Genomic DNA, 12,971 nt, shown 5'->3' on the forward strand with positions numbered 1-12,971 from the left:
GGGAAGACCATGCGGGGACGCAGAGAATGGTGGCTATTCACAAGCCAGGAAGGCGGGGGGGCTCACCATGAACCAAGCCCTTCCAGCCCCTTACTCTTGGATTTGTTAGCCTCTGATACTTTGATAGATAAATTTCTGTGGTTTAAGCCACCTGGCCCACATTATTTTGTTATAGGCTGAACTGACTAATACAGTGATAGAAAGTCAGCCAAGAGCTTTTCATCATCATTCTTGCTACCAAGAAAAGAAGTCAACAGAAAGAGGGAGAGTTGGGAGTAGGAGTGATAGGGGTCTGGACACCTAGACTGCTTACTCTCTAAGCCTGCCTATTCTAAGCAATAGCGGTCTACTTCCAACATCATATTAGATGGAGGGAAGCAAGTTTTTCCTCCAGTATCAGAAACAACACAAGGATGTCCACTATCACCACTACTGTTCAATATAATACTCAAAACATAGGCCAGAGCAATGAGGCAAGAGAAAGAAAAGAAGAATATATAAAGGAAAGGAAGCAGTCAAATTATCATTATTTGCAGAAGACATGATACTCTATATAGAAGATCTAAAATTCCACCAAAGACTCCTAGAATTAATTTAAAAAGTTATCAATATAACTGGATACAAAATCAATACCTGAAAATCAATAATACTCCTCTACACCAATAATGAACTTACTGAGAAATTTATCTAACCAGAGAAGTGAAGGAACTCTATACGGAAAACTAAAACATTGTGAAAAAGATTAAAGTAGACCTCAGAAAATGGAAGGATAATTTCTGTTCCTGGATAAGCACAACAATATAGTCAAAATGGCCATATTTCCAAAACTGATGCCCAGATTAAGTACAATTGTAATCAAAATACCAGCAGCATTCCTCACAGAACTAGATAAAATAATCCTAAAATCCATATGGAACAAGAAGGGACCTAGAGTGGAAAAGCAAACCTGAGTAACAAGAGCAAAGCAGGAGACATCACAATTCCAAATATTAAGTTATATTATAAGGCTGCAGTGATAAAAACAGCATGGCACTGGGCACAAAAATAGACTTGTGTATTAGTGAAACAGAAGTGAATATGCAAAAACAACTCCAGGCACATTCAACTATCTGATGTTTGTCTAAGGGGCCAAAACATGCACTGAAAAAGATAGTGTCTTTAATTAATAGTGCTGGGAAATCTAGCTATTCCACATAGAAGATTGAATGTAGACCCATATAGCTCATCACTGTATTAAACCAAAATCAAAATGTATCAAAGATCTAAATGTTGAAATAGGAACACTTAATCTACTTCAGCCCTTTCTTTTTTGGTTTTTTTGTTTGTTTGTTATTGTATTTCAGCCTTTTCTTTTTCTTTTTTTTTTTTTTTTTGTTTGTTCACTTAATCTACTGAAAGATAAAATAGGTAAAACTCTTAGAGACATAGACATAGGCAAGGATGTTCTGAATAGAACACTAATTGCACAAGTAATAATATCATGAATCAACAAATGGGATCACATCAAATTAAAAAGCTACACAGACAAAGAAACAGCCAACAGAGTTAAGATTCAACTTATAGAATAGAAAAAAATAGTTGACAGCTATTTCTTGGATTGAGGACTAATATCTAGAATATATAAAGAACTAAAAGAATTGGACTCCCCCCCAATAAAAAAGACCCAGTCAAAAAACGGACAACTGAAATGAACAGAGAGTCTCAAGAAGTACAAAGATCCACTAAATAAATGAAAAAAATGTTCAACATCTAGGGTCATTAGAAAAATGCAAACTAAAACAACACTGAGATTCCATTTTACTCCAGAAAGAGTGACTATCATCAAGAAATCAAATAATAACAAATGCTGGAGAGGCTGCAGAGGGGAAAAAAGAATTCTACATTGTTGGTGTGAATGTAAACTAGAACATGCATTATGTAAATCAGTATGGAGATTCCTCAAAAACCAAAACTAGAAATTCCATTTGACCCAGCTATTCCCCTTCTAGGTGTCTTCCCAAAAGAATTAAAGTTGTCATATTACAATGATGTGTCCATACCAATGCTTATAGCAGCACAGTTTATAATAACTAAATCCTGGAAGCAGCGTACATGCCCATCAATACATAGGTAAAGAAAATGTGGTGTAGAGTACTACTCTGTCATAAAGAAAGATAAACTTAAGTCATTTGTAGGAAAATGGATGCACCCTAAAACCATAATGTTAAGGGCAAAAAAGCTGACAAGCTTAAATGTCACTTGGTTTCTCTTCTGTGAGAAATCCAAAATATAAATAAAGAGCAAAATAAAGTTTAGGTACAGGAAGTAGGAGGCAGGTTTTTTGCAAATGGGAAGGAGATCAAGAGGTAGAAGGGAAAGGGAGTGGAGGGAAAGGGGATGAGGCGTTGAGGTACATTTACCAAATCCCCACAAAACTGTGGTAGTTATGTACAGCAAACAGGTACTAATAAAAATAAAAATTGAACAAAAAATAAAAAAGTTACATTGAAGTATAACTCATATACCGTACACTTCACCCATTTATTATTATTGTTTTTAAAAACTGCATTTTCTTTATTTCACATGCTTTAATTTCAGAACAAAGTAAACAATAAATAAGATCACAGGACAAAACATCCAACCCTCCTGTCCAGTTGTAGGGGAAGTTGGGGGCAGGAAAGTTAAAGGGCTTCAGTGAGGTTTCTGGTAAGTAAAGAGTTAAAACTGTGTAGAGAGACAGAGACAGACAGAGACAGAGACAGAGACAGAGACAGATGGCAGCTAAGAAAAACAGAGAGCTGATAAGGCTGGCCTGGCTCACTTCCTGCCAGAGCTCCCATCCCTCCTCCCTCCGTAGCCAGTTAAGCACAAAAGAAACGAAGTGGGGGGATCTATATTATAAAAACTCAATTGGTACAAAAAATACACAGTAACACCTAGACACTCACATGCCCATGTATATAAGTACATGTATATTTATCAGTCTCATCCTATGAATACACTGAACTGCACATGCATCCTTTTTACTAACTCTGCCTCGAATGTAGCTCTGCTGTAAATTCACACGAGGCGCCTGGACAGCACAGAGGCACAGAAGTGCACACCCAAGGATGTGCTCATAGTTAGTGGAAGGGGCAATGGCTAAATCAGGGTCTGGAGCCCAGAACAGCCAATCAGGTGATACCCACTCTCAAGGGGGAGAACCCCTTTCTCACCCTGCAGTCAAAGAGGTTGAGAACAAAACCCTTCTGAGCGCCAGCTCTGGGCTCCCTACCTTACTCCAGAGGTAGCTGTTTACCTACTTATTTTCTCTCCTTTTCCCAATAAAGTGATTTTGCGTTATTGGGAAATAAAGTATTTCTCTTCCTTTTCCAATAAAGTGATTTTGTTTCTGCTTCTGAGCATATATCTCTGATTCATTTATTGATGTAGATTTTTACAGACCCTAGATAAAAATCTACCCTCACTTAAGATGTAACAAATGATGGAGGGTATGGCTTGAGGCCATTGTTTCCTGCCTTAGAAACTAGTGACCCATTTAAATGGTATAATTCAATGGACATTAGCAACCATCACCACAGTTAATTTTAGAATATTTTTATCACTTAAAAAAACCCCACACATATCCTAGAATCCTATAATAGCTACTCTGGTTTGAAATCTACCCAAGATAAAATGTAACGTGGAAAGGGAAAAGCATTGAACATGTCTTAAGATGTTTTCTCTTAGGAAAAAAATCAAGTATAGATATCAGATTAATACTGTAGAAGAAAAAATTTTGAAATCAAAGATTCTAAAACATCTATGTTTAACTTTTAATTTTTCATTTAAAGGCCAGTTTTTAATTCTAGAAAATTTATCTCTATAATTTTAAGATGCATAAATTGCTTAAATCCTTCAAATCGAAGCAGAAATAAGTTTATGTGGTTATAATGTAAAGCACTGATAATACATCACATTGGCTTTAAAAGGGAGAAATAAATATAATAAATTCAAATATAAAGTTGTTTCAGCAACTTCTTCCAAATCCCCTAGAACAGTGACTTCTACCATGTCACCCCAAGCTTCTGTTTTAGAGCAATGAATGGAATAGACATTGCATTGCCCCTTATAAATTACACAGAGTTTTATATTAATTAAAAATAAACTAAAGCTTAAAACTAAAAGAGCCTCCATCCCTTCTAGTTATTACACCTGTATCTTCCAATACCCTCAACCGTAAGCAATACAAACACATTTTCTATCTCTATAAATTTTCTTATTCTGGCTATTTCAAATAAACAGCATTATATAATATTTAGTCTTTGGTGTGTATCTTCTTCCATTTAGCATTGTGTTTTCATGGTTTGTTCATGCTATGCCATGCATCGGTTCATTCTTTTCTGTGGCTAAAGGACAGTATGCACCATGTGGTGTGGATATACCATATTTTGTTATCCTTCTCAGTTGGGGGGCACTTGGGCTGTTTCTACCTTTTGTATATTATGGATAATGCTGCTATAAATATTTGTGTTCATGCTTCTGTGTATATGCCTAAAAGTGGACTTGCTGGGTCATACAATAACCATTTTTACTTGTTTAAGAAACTGCCAGCTTGTTTTCCAAAGTGGCCATTTCATATTACATTCCCACCCACAGCACGTAGTGACTTCTGATTTTGCCATATCCTTGTTGACTCTTAATATTTCACTTTTTTATTCTAAACAATCTACTTAGCGTGTTGGTATCTCACTGTGGTTTTGACTGCATTTCCTGGTGAATAATGATGTCAAGGAGTTTTTCATGTATTTACATATTGTAGATCTTCTTTGGAAAATTATCTACTGAGAATTTTGCCTATTTTAAAAGTTAGAATATTTATCTTACTTATTGACATAGACGTGATTTACAAATATTTTCCCTATTCTGTAATCTCCCATTTCACTTTCTTGACAGATGTACAAAAGCTTTTAATTCTGATGACATCCAATTTATTTTTGTAGTTGTTGTTAGTTGTCCTTTTGATGTTAAACCTAAGAAAGAACCTCCTGCTGTTCTGAGAACATGAAGATTTCCTCCATGCTTTCTTTTAATCGTTTTATGGTACTAGTTTTTATGTTCAGGGCTTTGATGCTTTTGGAGTTAATTTTATACGGCATAAGAGAAGAATCCAACTTCATCTGTTTGCACTGGCTGTCCAGTCCTGCAGCGCTGTCACTTAATGGGGCTAAGGAGGTTCCTCAAACAGGAGATGGGCTCTCATCTCACCCTTACAGAATAGGATCGCTGATTTCCATCACAGAAAAGGCATTTTCAGGACACAGCAGCAGGAGGCATAAAAAAGATTTATTAGGCAGAGTTAAACAAGAGCTGCACTCAGAGAAAATAGAATGTGGGTCCTTAAAAGAAGCACATGATAGTCTGGAGTTGGGGGTTTTTATGCTGTTTTGGAGTGGAAATCTGCAGAACCTGTGAATCTACCATAAAGGGAGAAAAGCTGGGTTCAAGTTACAGGGGGAGAGCAAGAGCCCATTTACAGAGAAAAGGCCCGTTTTACAGGAGAAAAACTGTCTATGATATTTTTTAGGGTTTAGAGATTTAAGAATGAGTAGCTTGGAAGGGAAAAATTTGCAAACGATAGGGTTTTTTCTATAAAAATATAATCTTAAAATTAGCACTTTCTTCATCTCCTTTCTACTTATCTCTATATCTTCTATCTAACATCAGTAGCATTTGTTGAAAATATGACCCTTTCCTCATGTGATTCCATGAGATATAATCTGGTCCTCCTTTCAGGGCACACAGCTCTTCATTCAACTCTCTGAAGTGTAGAGTGTCTTCTTGTATGTTAACAAGCTGACTGATGGCTGGCAGCTCCTAGGTAGCTTTGGGTGGGGCTGATCTCCTGAACGATCAAGGCAGGATTAGAGGTTAGGAGTTTCTTGTAGGTCAAACCCCCAGGGGCAGAGTTCTGAGCTGTTTGAAAAGCTAAACATTTGGAGGTTCCAGGGGAGAGGTCATGGAAGCGCCTCACTCTGTCATACCTCACTCTATGCATCTGTTTGTCTCCATCCTTTGAAATGCCCTGTACAGTACATGAGGAAATGTATTTCTCTGACTCTGTGAACCACTCTACTAAATTAATGAGACGAGGAAAGGGTTTGCGTTTCCTGCTGTATAGCTGGTTGGTTAGAAGCACAGGTAAAATAACCAAGCCTTACTGTTGGTTCTAAAGTCACAGCAGTCTTGGGACTGTACCCTCAGATTGTAGGATCTGATGCCACCTGCAAGCAGAGAGTATAAGAACTGAATCGAATCAGAGGATGTTTAGCTCCTGGCCACCACTACAGAATCAATTACTTGTATGCTGGTGAAAAGGAATCCCCACATTTTGAGGAGGTCATAGACTCTGTTTGGAATTTTGTTGTGTGGAAGCAGAAGAAAGACAGTTTGCTTTCCCACACCATACATTATCAGATGATTTTGCACCCCTCTTGCTGAAAAGGAAAATGAGTTGGTCCTAAACACACAGGTTTTTTCTAGTCTCTCAATTCTCTCCCATTGATCTACAGTGTCAGTATCACAGTGTTTTCATAACTGTTGCTTTGTAGTAGGTGTTGAAGTCAGGAAGTGTGAGTACTCCCACTTTTCTTTCTCAAGACTGTGCTCTTTCAAGTATGTTGCAATTCTGTATGAATTTTGGAATCAGCTTGCCCATGTCTACAAAAAAGTTAATGAAGTTTCTGATAGAGACTTTGTAGATCAATTTGGAGAGTGTTAACAACTTAACCAGATTATGTTTTCTGATCCTATGAACATGGATTGTTTTTCCATTTGTTTAGATCTTCTTTAATTGTTTAAACAATGTATTGTGATTTTCACAGTGTAAGTTTGGCATTTTTTGTTGTTTGTTAAATTTATTCCGAAGCTTCTGTGTATTCAATGAAATGATTCTCTTAATTTCATTTCTGGTAGTTCATTATAAGTGAATAGAAATACAATGAATTTTTATATATCAAGTCAATTTATTTTTGTCTATCTTTTTTCCACTTTTTTATTTTAAAGAGAGTAGTAAATGAGAAACAAACAAACAAAGAAATAGAACAGTAGCACCATACCAGTATCACAAACAAACAAATCAGAGCAACAACATTCAAAGTGGTACAGAGTCTCAAGACAAAATAATACGAATCAACAGTGGTTATTACATTCCATATTGCTATCCTCAGCTACATTGCTCAGATCACCAGATGTGAGAATGAAAGATTGCTGAAACCACTATAGGGAATAAGAAAATAATTCTTTGATAAAACAGTAGCAATAATACAGAGTTTCATTAGACAAGATGGTAGGAGTTCACCATTCTAATTCCACTGCATACCATTACCTTCACTTCAGTTGCTCAGACCACCAGACACAAGCATGCATAATAAATCAGAACATAAAAAATTGTAATCATTAACTGTTCATTTCAATACACCATCAGACATCAGCAATACAGTTATTGCAGTTATTCATATATATATGTTTTGCCTTTCTTTTTTCTTCTTTCCCTCATCACAGTCATTCCTTCTTTTGAGCAATTTCTTTCCCTTTCCTATCATCTATTGTATGTTTTGAGTTTTACTTAGTCTTTCAGATTCCTACACCAAGGAGACAATATGATGTTTACACATGGGGGTCCAATTTGTTTCACTTATGAGTATGGTCTCTAGTTGCATGCATTTACCTACAAAAGCCTCAAGATTATCTCTTTTTAATAGCTGAGTAATACTCCACTGTATAAAAATACTGCATCTTTTTTATCCATCCCTCAGTGGATGGGCATCTGGGTTGTTTCCAATATTTAGCTATAACAAATTGTGCTGCTACAAACATGGGTGCACGTATATCGCTGTGGTATGATGTCTTTAATTCTTCTGGCAAAATACTCAGAAGGGGAATAGCTGGGTTAAATGGGACTTCCAATCCTAACTTTGTGAGGAATCTCCAAACTGATTTCCGCAGTGGTTTCACCAATCTGCCCTCCCACCAGCAGTGGAGTAGGGTTCCTTTCTCCCCACAGTATCTCCAGCATTTGTTATTGGTTGATTTCTTGATGATAGCCATTCTTTCTGGGGTGAGATGGAATCTCAGTGTTATTTCAATTTGCATTTCTCAAATGACCAATGAAGTTGAACATTTTTTCATGTTTTTATTTGCCATCAGTATCTCTTCATTTGAGAAGTGTGTATTCATCTCAGATGCCCATTTTTGGATAGGCCTTTAAATTTGGGGGGCCTAACTTTTTAAAATTCTTTATATGTCCTAGATGGAAGTCCTTTATCTGAGGGGGAGTTGGCTAAAATTTTTTCCCACTTCATGGGTTTTCTTTTTACTTTATTGGTGATTTCTTTAGATGTGCAAAAGCTTTTCAATAAGATGAGATCCCAGTTGTTGATTCTTTGAAGTATTTCCTGTGCAGTTTGGTTTTTGTTCATGAACTCTCTGCCTGCTCCAATGTCATCATGATTTTACCTACTTTCTCTTCTGATAAATTTAGTGTTTCTGTTTTAATATTTAGATCTTTGATCCATTTTGACTTTAATTTAGTGCATGGCGAAAGACATGGGTCTAGTTCTAGTCTTTGGCATGTGGAAAGCCAGTTTTTCCAGGACCATTTATTAAAGAAGCTATCTTCCTTCCATTGAACATATTTGGCCCCTTTGTTGAAGATAAGGTGACTGAGTGTGTTTGTAGTTGTATCTGTATCTTCCAGTCTGTTCCATTGATCTTCACGTCTGTTTTTGTGCCAGTATCATACTGATTTTATCACAATAGCTTTGTAATATAATTTTAAGAAAGGAATTGTGATGCCTCCTGCCTTTCCTTTGTTTCCCAAGATTGATTTTGCTATTCTAGTCCTCTTCTCATGCCAGATGAACTTTAGGAGTGTTTTCTCCATATCTGTGAGGTATACTAATGGTATTTTACTTGGGATTGCATTGGATCTGCACAACAATTTTGGGAGTATGGCCATTTTCACAATGTTGGTTCTTCCTATCCATGAGCAAGGAATATCTTTCCATTTTCTGATATCCTCTTCGATCTCTTTTTTCAGAGTATTATAATTTTCACTGTATAGATTTTTCACTTCTTTTGTTAGATTGATTCCTAAGTATTTCATCTTTTTAGATGCTATTGTGAAAGGTGTGGTTTCCCTAACTTCTCTCTCAGTCAGTTTGTTACTTGTGTACAGGAATGCTACTGATTTTTGAGTGTTAACTTTGTATCCAGCTACGCTACTGAATTTGGTTATTAAATCCATGGGCCTTTTGGTGGAGTTTTTGGGGTCTTCTGTGTAGAGTATCATGTCATCTGCAAAAAATGATAATTTCACTTCTTCCTTTCCTATCATTTTTCCTTTTATTTCTCTTTCTTGTCTAATTGCTCTAGTCAATATTTCCAGAACTATATTGAGTAGGAGTGGTGACAGTGGACATCCTTGTCTTGTTCCTGATTTTAAAGTAAAAGCTTTCAATTTTTGACCATTTAGTATGATGTTAGCTGTTGGTTTATCATAGATGGCTTTGATCAGCTTGAGGTAAAAGCCATCTATTCCTATTTTCTGTAGGGTTTTCAACATGAATGAGTGTTGGACTTTATGAAAGGCTTTTTCTGCATCAATGGAGATGATCATGTGATTTTTGTCCTTGGCTCTATTGACATGGTGTATTACATTAATTGATTTGTGTATATTGAACCATCCCTGCATTCCTGATACGACTCCCACTTGGTTGTGGTGTATAATCTTTTGATGACTTGTATTCTTTGGCTAGTATTTTATTGAGAATTTTTGCATCTATATTTATTAGGGAGATTGGCCTGTCATTCTTTTTTTTGGTTGGATCTTTCTCTGGTTTTGGTATCAGGATAATACTTGCCTCCAGGAATGAGTTGCGGAGAATTCCTTCCCTTTCAGTTTCATTAGAGAGTTTGAGAAGAACTGGTGTTAAAACTTCCCTAAATTGCTTGTAGAATTCAGCTGTGAATCCATCTGGACCCGGGCTTTTCTTTGTTGGTAAGTTTTTAATTATAGTCTCAATTTCACTGCTGATTCTGTGTTACTCAGGATTCTTATATCTTCTTCATTCAGCTTTGGTAATTCATCTGTACCTAGAAATCTGTCCATTTCCTCTGTGCTTTCCATCCTATGAGAATAAAGATTCTCAAAGTAGGTATTGATAATCTTCTGAATTTCTTCAGGATCTGTAGTGATTTCACCTGTTTCATTCCTTATTGCATATATTTCAGTTTTTTCCGACTTTTGTTGATAAGGTTGGCTAGGGGTTTATCTATTTTTATTCATTCTTTCAAAGAGCCAACTTGGGGCTGGGGGTTTAGCTCAGCGGCAAAGCGCCTGCCTGGCAAGCGCAAGGTCGTGAGTTCAATTCCTGGTACCAGAAAAGCCAAAAAAAACAAAAAACAAAAAACAAAGAGCCAACTCTTTGATTCATTAATTCTTTGTATTGTTTCTTTAGTCTCCATTGCATTAATTTCTGCCCTGAGCTTTATAATTTCCTGCCCTCTTTGGGCTCTGGGGTTGACTTGCTCTTCTTTTTCTAGGAACTTGAGGTGCAGCGTAAGATTGTTTATTTGTGCTTGTTCTGTTTTCCTGAGATGGGAGTCAGTTTGCTATAAAATTCCCTCTGAGGACTGCATTCATTGCATCCTACAGGTTCCTGTAGGTTGTATGTATATTTTCATTTTATTGTAAATAGTGTTTAATCTCTACTTTGATTTCATCTGTGACCCATTGGTTGTTCAGGAGGATGTTATTTAATTTCCAGCTGTTTATGGAGTTTCTGTGTTTTCTTTTGTCATTAATTTCCAATTTCATTGCACTATGGTCTGATAGTATGCATGGGATAATTTCAATTCTTTTTCATTTACTTAAACATGTTCTGTGTACTAGTATATGGTCTATTTTAGAGAATGTCCCATGTGCAGCTGAGAAGAATGTGTATTCTGATGCTGTTGGGTGGAACACTCTGTAAAGTTCTACTAAGTCCATATGGTCACACGTTTGGTTAAGTTCTGTTATTTCTGTCCCAATTTTTTGTTTAGTTGATCTATCTCTTTGTGTCAATGTGTGTTAAAGTGTCCTGTTATGATTGTGTTGCTACTTATTTCATTTTTCATGTCTGTTAGAATTTGTCTTATATAGGTGGGTGCTCCTATATTTGGTGCTTAGATGTTTATGATTGTTATCTCCTCCTCTTGAAGCTTCCCCCTCATAAGTATGTAATGACATTCTTTATCTCTTTTGATTGTTATTGGTTTGAAGTTCATGTTGTCAGCAAACAGAATAGCTACACCTGCTTTTTTCTGGGTTCCTGTTGCATGGAGTATTGTTTTCCATCCTTTAATTTGCAGTCTATGAATTTCCTTTTGAGTTAAATGTGTTTCTTGTATATAGCATGTAGTTGGGGTTTGTTTCCTAATCCACTCTGCTAGGTTGCTTCTTTTGATTGGTGCATTGAGACCATTTACATTGATTATAACTGATATGTTATAACTGATATGTACTGGCTTATAACTGATATGTACTGGCTTATCTTTGTTGTGATATTTTCTTGCTTCTGGATCCTCCTTTTTCCCTCTGTTTAATTTTCTGCTTTGTGGTTCCTTTCTGTTGTTGTTCTTGAAGTTGGGGTCGGCTTTATCTCTTTCTAGAATATCTTTTAGTACTCTTTGTAGGGTTGGTTTAGCATGCATGAATTTCTTCAGTTGTTCTTTATCATGAAAATATTTTATTTCTCCATGAAATTTGAGAGATAGTTTTTCAGGGTACATCAATCTGGATTCAAAGTTGTTTTCTTTCAGTACCCGAACTACTTCACTCCAAGCTCTTCTTGCCATGATGGTTTGTGTTGAGAAGTCTGCCGTGATTCTGATAGGCTTTCCTTTATAGGCTATGTGTTTCTTTTCTGTAACAGCTTTTAATATTCTGAGCTTTTGTTGAGTTTCCAGGATCTTGATCACTATATGGCTGGGTGTAGTCTTACTTTGGTTATGATTAACTGGAGTTCTATATGCTTCACTTATCTGGACGTCTGATTCTTTTTCCATGCCTGGGAAATTTTCTGCTATTATTTCTATAAATAGTCTTTTTCTGTCATTTGTGTTGACACCTGCTGTTTCATTAATACCTATTATCCTGACATTGTTTTTCTTTGCCTCATCTTGTAGTTGTTGAATTGTTATTTCCTGGCTCCTTGTTGTTTTTAAGAGATCCCTCCTTTCACATTCATTAGTGGCAGTGCTGTCTTCAAGGTTTGAAAGTCTATCTTCAGCTTCATTCAGGCGGTTTTGCAAGCTTTCAATGAAATTTTTAAGTTCCTGGATATCTGTTTTCATCTGTTTCATACCTTCTAGTTCTTTTCTATATTGTTCCCTGAAGGTTTCCATGAATTGTCTATGCTCTTCTCTTTTTTCTTGTCTATGTCATCTTTGGATATGTGGAGCATTTTTTTCATTATTGCTGTCATTTCTTTTCTCACCTGAGACATTATTTCTGATCTGATGTCTTCTATGGTGTGATGGAGTTATTTCTTTATTTCAGTTGCTATCATTTCAAGAGATTTCAGGTGTATGACTTTCAGGCTCTTCTGTGTTGATGTCTCCTGGACTTGTTTTGGGTGGTGTGGATATGTGGGATTGCATTTGGCTCATTTGTTGTATCATTTTTGAAGATCCAGAGGCTCCCTGGAGTGCAGCTTCACTCTCCTGGTTGAGTGTTAGTGGCAGGGCAAGACTCTGAAGGTCCCCAGTGCTCAGTGTAGCTCCTGTGCTGGTGAGTGGTGGCAGGATGGGGTCCCAGATGCTCTGACCTTTCTTGCATTCATTTGACTCCCAGGCATGTGTGGGAAGGGCAAGGGAAGCTCACCAGAGTTCTTGAGAATGTCTGGGATTCAGCCCAGCTTCCATAAGAGTAGTGGGGAGATGCAGGTCATGTTCACTGAGGCTTTAGA

Source organism: Chinchilla lanigera, unplaced genomic scaffold, assembly GCF_000276665.1.
Source record: "Chinchilla lanigera isolate Chin_1 unplaced genomic scaffold, ChiLan1.0 scaffold00014, whole genome shotgun sequence".
Classification (NCBI taxonomy): domain Eukaryota; kingdom Metazoa; phylum Chordata; class Mammalia; order Rodentia; family Chinchillidae; genus Chinchilla; species Chinchilla lanigera.